At 35.4% G+C, this 12,875-nt stretch overlaps 1 protein-coding gene across 3 annotated transcripts in view; it reads right to left on the minus strand.

The window, feature by feature from the left end:
• Positions 1-12,875, minus strand: part of SYNPO2 (synaptopodin 2) — a 209,984-nt gene that overhangs the window by 189,750 nt on the left and 7,359 nt on the right. For all 3 annotated transcript variants that reach the window (XM_042983987.1, XM_042983988.1, XM_042983986.1), the window contains exon 2: positions 516-648. The gene's annotated coding sequence lies outside the window, so the exon portion shown is untranslated. The remainder of the gene's footprint in view (positions 1-515; positions 649-12,875) is intronic.

Consider the following 12,875-nt stretch of genomic DNA (forward strand, 5'->3'; position numbering starts at 1 on the left):
GGGAGACACAGAATCCTAAGCAGGCTTCAGGCTCACAAACCGTGAGATCAAGACCTGAGCCAAAGTCAGCTGCTTAACTGACTGAGCCACCCCGGTGTCCCAGATGCTGCTGTGTAGATGCATGTTTTGGAAAGTTACTTTGGGAATAGTATGGGAGGGAGAGTATGTTCTATACTGCTTCTGCTACTAATAGCAATGAATTGGATATTGAAAAGTAGCTACTGACAGAGGAGAGGATTTAAACTATATCAGTGAGGGGTGTCTGGGTGGCTCACTTGGTTGAGCTTCCAACTCTTGATTTTGGCTCAGGGAATGATCCCAGAGGTGTGGGATCCATGCTAAGCATGGAGACTACTTAGGATCCTCTCTCTCTCTCTCTCTCTCTCTCTCTCCCTTAGCCCCCTCCGCCCCCCAAATTAAATGTCTAAGAATTGCCAAGCTTGAGCACACTCTCTAAAATTAAACAAACAAACAAACAAACTACATCAATGACAACAGAAATGGAAAACACTTACCAGCTATTGCTTTGAGGGGTGATGTAGTGTGATGGCAGGCTCCAGGACAAGCAGCTTAGGTTGGATTCTTTGATTTCCAGTTGTTAATGGCATAAAGTTTTGCCAGTTATTTAACTTCTCTATAACTCAGTTTCTGTAAAAGAGTAATAATATCTACCCATAAGGTTGCTAAGGGGATTAAACGAATTAACATATTTATTTTTTATTTTTTTAAATGTTTATTTTGAGAGAGCAGGGGGAGGGGCAGAGAGAGAGGAGAGAGAGAGAATCCCAAGCAGGCTCTGTGCTGTCAGCACAGATCCCAATGTGGGGCTTGATCTCACAAATGCTGAGATCATGACCTGAACCGAAATCAACAGGTGGAAGCTCAACCAAGTGAGCCACCCAGGTGCCCCAATGAGTTAATATATTTAAAGCACTTAGAATATACAGTACATGACACATAGTGATTGTCATGTAAACATTCATAATTATTAATATTGTCTATTCAGAGGAGAAGTAAATCTCATACTTTTGGAATGGAGGAAAAAGAGAGCATTTAATTTGAAATGTAAAGTGTAGGAAAAATGCCAAAATGCAAAGACTGTAAGAGTTCAGAGGGTACTCCCAGTGGAGGAAATAGCAAGAGCAAAGACTCAGAAAGGATATATGTTCAGGTTCCAGCAAAACGTTCAGAGGGTCATGCTTCAACAGAAAAAAAGTTATTTTTGGGCTCTTCAAAGAGCCTAAAAGCAAGGAAGAACCAGCCTTGCCCCTAACTCAACAGTTTCCCTGTGTATTAGTAAAGGACCATAAAAATTTATCATTCATCCGTGACTCCTATGAGAACTAAAAGAAAAGTAAAACTGATGAAAATTAAATACATTAATATTCATTTTAATATTTTTAATACTTTGAATATTTATGTAGTCACCAAAAAGTGCTTTATTCAAAAATTGTTTTCAAATATAAGTCTTTCCAGGAAAAAACGAATATGTATCTATACATTAAAGGAAATTCAAAACTTTTTATATTGATTATCTGAACATTTAAAAATGACTTAAGTGCAATTATAAGAAAATAAAATTATAGATTAATATCCCCATGAGCATAGATGCAAAAGTCCTCTATAAGATATGAGCAAATCTAATACAGGACATATAAAAAGGATAATACATCAAGACCAAGTGGGGTTTATTTCAGAAATGCAAGACTGGTTTAACATTTAAAATTTAATCATTGTAACTCATTTCATTAATGGAATAAAGGAAAAGAATATACAGTTATCTCAATAGATGCAGAGAAAGTATGATCAAGAAAAAAATATATCAACTAACTACAGTTGACCTCTGTACAATGTAGCAGTTAGTGGAACTAACTTCTTGTGCATTCAAAAATCCTCATATAACTTTTGGTTCCCCATTAACTTAACTACTAATAGCCTACTATTGACCAGAAGCCTTCCCAATAACGTATAGTTGATTAACACATATTTTGTATATTATATGCATTATATACTGTATTCTTTCAATAAAGTAATTTAGAGCAAAGAAATTTTTTTAGCCTTTTTTTTTAAGGCTAAATTTATTTATTTATTTTGAGAGAGAAAGGGAGCATGCACTCAAGCAGGGAAGGGACAGAGAGAGAGGGAGAGAGAGAGAATCCCAAATTCACAGTACCTAGCCAGATTGAGGGGTTGTTTGAACTCACCAACTGTGAGATCATGATCTGAGCCTAAGTCAGACGCTCAACTGACTGAGACACCCAGGTGCCCTGAAAAGAAAACGTTATTAAGAAAATAATAAGGAAGCAGGGTGCCTGGGTGGCTCAGTTGGTTGAACTCACAGTTGTGAGTTGGAGCCCCACATCAGCCTCTGTCCTGACAGCTTGGAGCCTGGAGCCTGCTTCCGATTCTGTACCTCCCCTCTCTCTGCCCTTCCCTTGCTCACGCTCTGTCTCTCTCTCTCTCTCAAAAATAAATAATAAAACATTAAAAATTTTTAAAAAAAGAAAGTAACAAGGAAGAGAAAATACACTTATAGTACTGCACTTCATTTATAAAAGAAAAAAAAATCTGTGTGTAAGTGGACCCATGCAGTTCATACCCATGTAAGTAAAAGGTCATCTGTAAGAAGGGAACTACCTTAATTTCATCAAGAGTATCTTTTCTAAAAATCAGCAACTACATGTTACTTAGTAGTGAATTTTGAATATTGGCCTCTTGAGTTGGAATTAAAACAGGAGTGATCACTATTTACCATTTCCGTTCTACATTGTACTAGAGGAATTAGTGAATCAGTGCTATAAGGCAAGAAAAATAAAAGAAACAAAAGGTGGAAGAAAAAACAAAAATACTTCTTTTAGAAAAGAAAAAGTAAAGTTGTCATTATTTTCAGATAACATGATTATGTATGTAAAAAACCCAAATGAATGTATGAACTAATTGTTAGGATTAATAAGCACAGTTACTGGAAACAACCTCAATATATTTTGTCTTCATTCAGAGTATATTTGCTTCAATAAATGTTTTCCCAAAAAAATTCATCAAATTATCTCTCTCTGTGATTCCTTTGAATGTTTTGCCAAATTTAAATTCTTTCAAATTTCACTCTATTTTGACAGAGAGAATTACTTTCTCCAAATAAAAGTAAGAGCATAATCAAAAGAGATTCAAGACAGCCCAAAGATCTATTATCTAATTTGAAAATCAAATCTTTTGCACCATTTGAGCTTTTATTTAATATGTTTAATTCTTCTTTTGTTTTAGTAAAAATAAATTGCAAAGTCATCTACTGGCAAGTACAGTTGACCATTGAACAATGTAGGGTTTAAGTATCCCAACACCCCTGCACAGTAAAAAATCTATATCTTTTGACTTCCTGCAAAATTAACTCCTAATATCCTACTGTTGACCAGAATCCTTAGTGATAACATAAATAGTTGATTAACACATACTTTGTATGCTGTATTAGACACTTTACTTTTACAATAAAGTAAGCTAGAGAAAGGAAAATGTTACTAAGAAAATCATGAGGAAGAGAAAATACATTTAACAGTGCTGAACTGATTTATTGAAAAACACCTGCATATAAGTGGACCTATGCAGTTTAAACCCAATTTTTCAAGTATCAACTGTGTTGATTTTAGTAACTGCTGCTTGCTAACCATTTCAAAAGTTGAACTTCTGGGGATTTGATGTATTGAGTACTTTGTTTTCACATTTCCAAGTAATTTTAAACACTTACAAGTGAGTTCAATATTATTGTACTACACTTATACTGATTTACAAAGAACGTCTTTAAAGCTTCAAACATTTCTAAACTTTGATTAATAACGAGTAGCAAAGAGAAAAAGCACCTACTTCTACACTGAATCTGAATTATTTTTTATTTCAACATCAAGCTTGTAAAAAATATACATTGAGGCATTTGGGTGGCTCAGTTGGTTAAGCGTCTGACTTCAGCTTCAGGTCATGATCTCACAATTTGTTAGTTTGAGCCCCACCTTGGACTCTGTGCTGACAGCACAGAGCCCAACTGGGATCCTCTGTCTCCCTCTCTCTCTGCCCCTCCCCCACTCATTTTTTCTCTCTCTCTCTCAAATAAAATAACATATATATGTTATTTTATATATGTGTGTGTGTGTGCATGTGTGTGTGTGTGTAAAGTTCAGTTACTCTAAATGCACGTATGTACAAAATATTTATGAAATTTGAAAACTATAGCTTCTATTTCAGTTATTAGATTATCATAGCCTTTTAAAGATGCATTTATGAATTTTGTAGGTAGCACAACCAATACAAAATCACATTTATTCAATGTATATTTCTTAATTTAGTGGAACATTATTTTTACCATGTTTTTACAAGGTTCTCCATCACAATTTAAATTCATTTTATTAATATATAAAACAAATAATTTTATCTCAGTGTTGAACTTTTAAATTTATAATGGCTTTAACAATATTGTCAGATGTTTTGTCTTAACAAAATGAACTTTAAATTGTTTTACTTTTATTCCATGATTTGTATGGGGGGGAAAAACTGAACCATTTTAAACTGGTTGGTGTCCTATTTGTAACACCTGATATGTTGTTATAAGACTTGCATCATTTAATTATCCGTGAAGTTATTCTGTTAAAGGAACCAATAAAGTAATAGCTACAAATAGTAATACAAAATACAATAGTAATACAAAAAAAAGTATGGTCATAAGAAAATTTGGAATCTAAAATGAAATCATTCGATCCAAATGAAAAGTCATGCTTCACAGAGTGACACTGTAAATACACCTTCTGCAACTGCACGTTAAATCATGACCTACACGCATAATCATCTTAAAATAATATTAATTTTTGAAGTGGATTCTTTCAGTTTTCGGGTGGTCAGTCATTAGGGCCCTCTAGTTGGATAGGGAGTTTTAACACTTGCAAAAGCTTTCTTGAGAAACAGAAAGTTAGTACTTAGTTTGTCATTAAATAGTCTTGGCTTTTAACTCATTACTGCCCATAGAGTTTATTGCAATTTTTTTAAACAGTACTGATAACAAAATAAACAGAATTTTGAAGATTTATACCATAGGATACTGACAAAACTGCAGGAGCAAGAGCATTCAATCATTACAATATTTTTACATTATGGTAACCAGCTTCTATTTCCTGCACATATTTCATGGACACCTGCTCTATAATTATCCACATTTCCTTAAGATCCTTCTGATTAGCAGCCTGGAAGTTTGTTACATCTTGAAACCTGTAGCATGGGTCATGGCATAACTGGCTAGAACACCAAATAGACTGTAGGGGCAACTGTGTTGAATGCCTCTTCCTCCACCCCCAAGACTAGAAAGATTTAACTGTTCCTAGCCACTTGAGTTCAAGTGCAAGCACGTATCATTTTATCGTGAAGACTCTGCACACTATCCTGAACAGCAATTGTTATTTTGCATTTTAAAACGTTCTGAAATAGAAAGATAAGTTATCTCTGGTTGTTTTTGTATGTGCTAAGGTGAGAATTCTTGTTCCTGCATACTAGTCTCACACTTCTAGATGAAACTATTGTAGAAATTGCAAGTACAAAATAAAGGCCCATCAAATTGATCCTCACTTATTTTAATATAGTACTGAATACTACTTGCCTAAATCAGGAAAAAAATAATTTAAACTGGATGGTACATTGAGGAATAGGCATAAATGGGGATTGCCTCAGGTAAACTGGGACATATGGAAACCATACAGCAGTCTAAATTCATGGAGGAAATAAATTTAATTCAAATTCCCAGGTTTTTGTTCAGGACCTACTAATCCCAAGAACCTTTGCTACAAGCTGAAAAGAAAGACAATTAAGAATTAAGCTAGTTCCTTCCTCTTACCTCTAGACAGGAAATATATTCAAGGGTTCACATTCAGAGTAGAATGGCATGACATTTTCTGGAAAACTAAGGAAGTGAGCCTCCTACATTGAAGAAAGTAACTGATGGTATTTGTTTTCAATGATAAAACTTGAGCTTTCAAGTAAAAATGGGAATTTGGAAAAGTTATATTCACTACTGTGAGTTTGACAGTTTCCCGATATTTAAAGGTTTTTCTGATGAGACTGATGTAATAGTAACAAATGTGATCATAAAATATGTCAATACTCCAAAGACTTGCATAACTCAGTGAATCATTGTTTTCTAAATGACAAATTTGTAAGTAATATTACAAAATCATGCATGGCCATTCAAATTGCAAGACAGACCAATGGATTTTAATATAACAATTTGAATATTTTATTGATATAGTTTCCCATTACACATTATGACTAACCTTTAATACACAGCACCTTGCTAAGTTTTGATTTAGTATCCAAAAAAAATAAAGAATATTCAGTGTTTTCTGAAAAGACTGTTACAACATAGCTTTCTTTTTCCAACGACATTTCTGTGTAAGGCTGAATTTTCTTCCTGTGCTTTAACCAAAATAGCTAATCATGACAGACCGAACACAGAAAAGTTTACAATAATCCAGCTATCTTCTCTTAAACCAGCCATTAAAGAGATTTGCAAAAATGTAAGACAATGCCATTTTTCTCACAAATTGTTCTATTTTATATTTTTTTCATTAAAATTTTATTTATATTGACAGGTAATGGCTTTATTATTGCTGTTTTTAAATGAATTAATAAATAAAGTTTGCCTTAAATAATACAACTGAATCCAATTTCATAACACTGGGGCTTTTGAGAAAACAGGTGAAAGATTATAGCAGTAATGATCAGGAAAGTTTTTCACAAAAGACCTAGTCTGCCAATTAGATTCTGAGAAGTGCTAGGATCTTAATAGGAACTATTTTTAAAAGAATGAGACGTCACAAGTAAAGGCATAGAAACAGAAAAGCACATGATATTCTCAGGTAATAATGAGTGATGAGCTCCGTTTGCTAAAATATAAGGAAGACACCATTCTTTCCTGCTTCTTTTCTTACCTTCTAACCATTCTTTTTGTCTCTTTTTTGGCTTTTCTTCCTTCTCACTCCATAAATATTGATGCTTCCAATGGCTTTGTCCTTGGATCTCTCTTCTCACTCTAACAGTGTCCCTCACCAATCACATCCATCCTCAAAACTGGAACTTCACTCCTTGGCTTCAAATCCTAGATACTCATTTTACTTTCCCTCCTGAGCTCCAGAACTATATGTTCTGAACCTCTTAAACACAACAAAACTCATGTGGAATAAAGGTCTTCCTGGAAAACACTGTCTCTCCTACATCCCTTTTCTTGGCACGTTCCATTCAGGAGTCGCTCAGGTCAAAACAGCAGACTCCCCCTAGTCTCCACTCTCACCTTCCTCCGCCATATTAATTCAATTCCATCCCACTGTTGTGCTGTTATTCTCATATATATATATATAATATATATATATATATATTATATATATATTATTATTATTATTATTATTATTATTATTATACTATTGCACCACTTTCCCCCTTGTTTATAGTAAGATATAATTGACATAACATTATATTAATTCAGGTGATCATAGTGATTTGATATTTGTATATATTATGAAATAACCACCACAATAAATCTACTTAACATTCAACACCACACATAATTACAGATATTTTTTAGTGATAAGAACTTTTAAGATCTACTCTCTTAGCAACTTTCAAATATACAATACAGTATTGTTAACTACAGTCACCATGCTGTACATTACACTCCTGTGACTTATCTATTTTATAACTAGAAGTCTGTACTTTTTGGGGTGCCTGGGTTGCTCAGTTGTTTGAGTGTCCAGCTCTTGGTTTCAGCTCCGATCATGATCTTATGGTTCCTGAGTTTGAGAGCTGCGTCAGGCTCTGCCCTGACAGCGTAGAGCCTGTTTGGGATTCTCTCTTTCCTTCTCTGTCTGCCCTCCTTCCTGTTCGTGCTCTCTGTCTGTCTGTCTCTCTCTCAAAAGAAATAAATATTTAAAAAAAGAAGTTTGTAACTTTTGACTATTTTCTTAGTTCTTTCTGCCACTAGTCTTACAATCTTTAATTCCATCCTCCATATTGCTGCCAAAGCCAATAGTATGAGAGCAACACATAAAATATAATATTGTTGTTTCCCTAATTTGAAACCCTTTTGTGGCCCCCTCCAGGAATTCTTAGCATCTTAGTGGAACATAAAATGCCAACCCTTATCTGGCATTGATTACTTTTCCATTCTTTATGCTTGGCCAGGACCCTCCTCAACCCATAACATATCCCTTGCTTCTGCCATATCAAAGAGCTTGAGGCCGTCCTCCAAATGTCTCCAGGTTGTTTTACTTTGCCATGTACTCGTTCCTGTGCTTTCTCTTCCAGGAATGCCCTTCCCTGCTCCATTAACAAAGACTACCAATTTATGATTATTCTCATGATTTCCTTTAAGAATAATTTTCTTGGGGCGCCTGGGTGGCGCAGTCAGTTAAGCGTCCGACTTCAGCCAGGTCACGATCTCGCGGTCCGTGGGTTCGAGCCCCGCGTCAGGCTCTGGGCTGATGGCCCGTGGGTTCGAGCCCCGCGTCAGGCTCTGGGCTGATGGCTCGGAGCCTGGAGCCTGTTTCCGATTCTGTGTCTCCCTCTCTCTCTGCCCCTCCCCCGTTCATGCTCTGTCTCTCTCTGTCCCAAAAATAAATAAAAAACGTTGAAAAAAAAATTAAAAAAAAAATCATTTTCTTTACACTGAGCAAAAGAATATATTTAATCCTCTTTTAATTATAACATTTTTAAAGTGATTATGAAAATTTAAAATCTGTTTCTGAACTGATTCTTATTGATTTCCCCCTCTCCACAGCACAAAATTCTACCATATGAAGCACTTTACATAACCTCATGTCATTTTAAATAAGAAGCAAAGAAAATTTCATTATCTAGGGGAAAGAAGCCAAATAGGCTTTTTATTCTAACATTCCAACATATAAACTGGTAAACAAAGAGCTAAGATTTATAGACTACATGTGCAATATCTAAATATGTATCGTGTCCCTTGAAAACGTATTTCACAAATGATTTTGTATTGCTGGAGTTCCTTAAATATGCAAATTTAATTTTTAATAGATTTGACAGAAGATCTTTTATATCACAGAAGATATTTTGTTTTGAGAGATTTTTATTCTCAAGCGGAGCTAAATTTCTAGTCTTTCATATTAACATAGCTATTCATTCACAGCTCACTTTAAAAAGGATTAAAATTCTTAAGCAGCAACATCATAGCTGTATTTGCCCATCGCCTGAATTCAAGTGATATCAGAGGTACAGATAAGCCTGCCAGAGACTCACTGCATCATTGGGCTCCAGTCCCCAAAAGCAGTGAGCCCTTGTAGCTTTCTGTGAAAAATATAAAAACTTGAAACTGTTTTATGAAGTCAATTTGAAAAAAATGAAACATGCTTAGTTTCATACAGTATCTTCAGTTAAATGGTTCACTTATATCTAACATTGAATATGAACTCCTAATAATTTGAACTTTCTGAAGGCATTTCTAGTTCTACCACACACACACACACACACACACACACACACAACTAATAAGAATTCTGTTTTAAAAAAGATTGCTAATAGTGATACCAGCAAGGATGTTAGTCTCATATCCTTGTTGTCTTTTGTTTTCTTGGTCTTAAAGGCAGAATGCTGGCACAATGTTCTTAATAAGATGCCTGGAGACTCTATCAATTTAAAAATTGCCTAAACAGAGAGCTAGAAATGACTTGTTGAAGACTTAGAAAAACAAAATTCAACTGAATAAATGTTAAAGATCTTCCTGGCTTTATTCAGTGATTTGTGAGTCAGGCAGAATCCAATCTAGCAGATACAAACAGCTCCAAAGAGCTGAACATAATGAAAGACTTTTATAGGCAAAAAAAAAAAAAAAAAAAAAAAAAGAAAGAAAGAAGGAAGGAAGTTATAGTAGGGCAAAAGTGGATTGGCTTATTGCAAGTTTCCTTTCCTTTAGGAGATGGTGGGGGTCCATCAGGCAGACTACCTAACTAATGATGATCAGGCAACTTCTGACTGACTGGTTTAAGATTCCATTTTAGGGAAACCTAAAACTAAATTACATCTGTTTGGTGTCATGGAGCTTAGCATGAGCAACTCCATTTTGAGCCTATTGTCTTGCCTTTAGTAAAACAAATTTGAATGGAAATATATAAATATATATAAATTACTGAGGAGATGCTGAATGTTCACAGCTCTTATACTTAATTATGTCAAGAAGACGTTATCCCAGTTATAGAAATGACAGGTCACACATTTATTCACTGATACAGACTTCAGGGCCATCACATTCATTTTAAGAGTAAAAATAATCATCATAAGGGCAGGGGAAGCATCACTTATTTGTTATTCAGGTGATTTGCTGACATGAGATTTTTCATAGGTTTATAATGCTGGTGATGCTTTTCAGTGCCTTGTAAGTATCTTATGCATGAAAGCAGGGGAGTGTTTTTTTTTAAAGGGTTTATGGAGAGAGGCAAGAAATAAGTAATGGAGTGAAGACAGTTAGGAATTAGAAAAGAATAAAAGATGTGAAAACTGACTAAGAAATTATCCAGAATTTGTGGAAAGAACATAGGATTCTAGAAGTTAGGGCCTTTAATGTTGAGAGTGACAATAATCAAGATTTAATGAAGCAAAAGTTTAATGACAGTGATGAGATCTCTGACAAATTGGATTTTTCTCCATTTATTCTTCTGTTTAAAAGTTTCTGTTGCATTGAAGCTGCGTGGTCACTTTATTAGGGCACCACATTTTGAAACGATGGTAGGGAAGGTGGTACAAATGGTAATGGTAACCCAGTGGTCCCCTCTTATCCATGGAGGACATGTTCCAAGACCCCCAGGGGATTCCTGAAACTGCAGAGAGCACTGGACCCTATATAACTGTTTTTTCCTATACATACCTGCCTGTGATAAAGTTTAGTTTATAAATTAAGCACAGGAAGAGATTAACAATAATAACTCATAATAAAATAGAGCAATTACGACAATATACTGTAATAAAATTTGTGTGAATGTTCTCTCTCAAAATATCTTACTATACTGTACTCACCCTTCTTACGATATGAGATGATAAAATGCCTACGTGATGAGATAAAGTGAGGTGAATGATGCAGACAGTGTGATGTAGTGTTAGGCTGCAACTGACTTTCTGCCCATATGTCAGAAGGAGGATCATCTGCTTCGGGACTGTGGTTGGCTGTGGGTAACTGCAGATAATTGAAACCACGGAAAGTGAAACGTAGATAAGGGCGGTGGGCGTTGAAGGGGGGGGGGGGAACCACTGTGCTTTTAAATAGGACAGAAAGCTCTCAACCTCAGAAATAAAAAGGAAGAGGCTGTCCCATCTCTCTGTGAGAGTAGCTGCAGGACCATCCCAAGAAGATTTTGGTTTTCTACCTTTTGCTACTCCCTTAGAGATGCTTTGTGCCTGCTTTATGTAAAGATGACATCTTAAAGCTGAAATTTGGAGGCAGAAGAATTGACTTTTATAATTAAAGCACCATGCTACAAAAGCGGATTTACACCTTCTTTTGGATGGCTTGGAAACTGTCTATGCAAGCCACGGAAAGAAGGCATAGCGCCTAGAAAGACAGAAGCTGAGAGCCAAATTCCAGGAAATCAAGGACTGTGTACGGTGTTGGGTTAAAGTGAGCCATAAATGGAAGACTTTCCTATCCCTCCCTCCTCCGCCCCTCCCCTCTCTCTGACTTGTGTGTGGAGGTGGGGATGAGGAGCACGTGTCTGCATGCATACATACATCTTAATGTATATGTATTTTAGGAGCTGATTCCTTTTTTAAAAAGTTTGCTTCAAGGTATCCTCTTGACATGCAATTATACTTCAGTTTGCATAACTCTTAAAATAGCCTTTATAATGAAAGTATAGAAAATGTGGAGAGAGTTTGCAGTCATGGAAAAGACACTGGAGTGCAGGTCAAAAGATCTGGGTTCTAGTCCCAGCTTTTCAAAATCCATGTGACTGTTGGCTTGACTGCCTGAACCTCAGGTTTCCCACCTGGGAAATGAAAGTATTGGACTAGAATCATTTCTAGGGCTTCTTCCAGCTCTGTGAAATTGGTTAAGCAGAGAGGCACCTTTTGTGTAGCACGTCATCACCTGGTAGAGGCACCCCTAAAGTGTAAGAGCAGGAAAGAACAAAATCGACTTCCGAAATACTGAAATTGCCCCTTCACTTCAAATGAGTGGCTTGCTTTGTAACAGGAACAAAAGCATCAATTAATAGACACTTGTAGTATATTTTACAAGTGAACAGGGCTAAAAATAGTAAAGCCAAAGAACACATACCTAAGGTCACCAAAAGACAAATCCCAACATGTATGCAAGGCTGCCCCTATTAAATCTTTCAAGTAAAATAGATAATCCATATAAAATTTACATATCAAACAATGCAATTATAAAATAGTAATCTAGTGAGAAGCAAACACTTAATAGAACAGCACTTTGACAGATCTGCTTATGTCTATTTATTTAGCTTATCACTTACTGGCACTGTGTACATGGGCACATTAATTATGTGTTTATTCTGGAAAACTTGGAAAATATAGGAAAATGTCAAGGTATGGGAAAAAGTCTTAATGCGCAGAATTCTGGAAAATTTAGTTTTAGCTTTCTGACTTTTCAGCAAAGGAAAACAAACCAGAACAAACCTGGTGCATCTGTATTTGGCAGGCTTATCACCTTTACCTAAAACATCATTCGAAACACAGGTGCTAAAGACATTTCCTTTAAGAGCACAAGCAGACAGAAATATTCACCATCATGTTTATTAATTAATATTATTTTGGGAGTTCCACTAAATGCAATAAAAAATTTTAAATGATTATTTATAACACCACTGGAATACAAAAAAAAA

This window comes from Panthera tigris, chromosome B1 (assembly GCF_018350195.1).
Source record: "Panthera tigris isolate Pti1 chromosome B1, P.tigris_Pti1_mat1.1, whole genome shotgun sequence".
Lineage (NCBI taxonomy): Eukaryota > Metazoa > Chordata > Mammalia > Carnivora > Felidae > Panthera > Panthera tigris.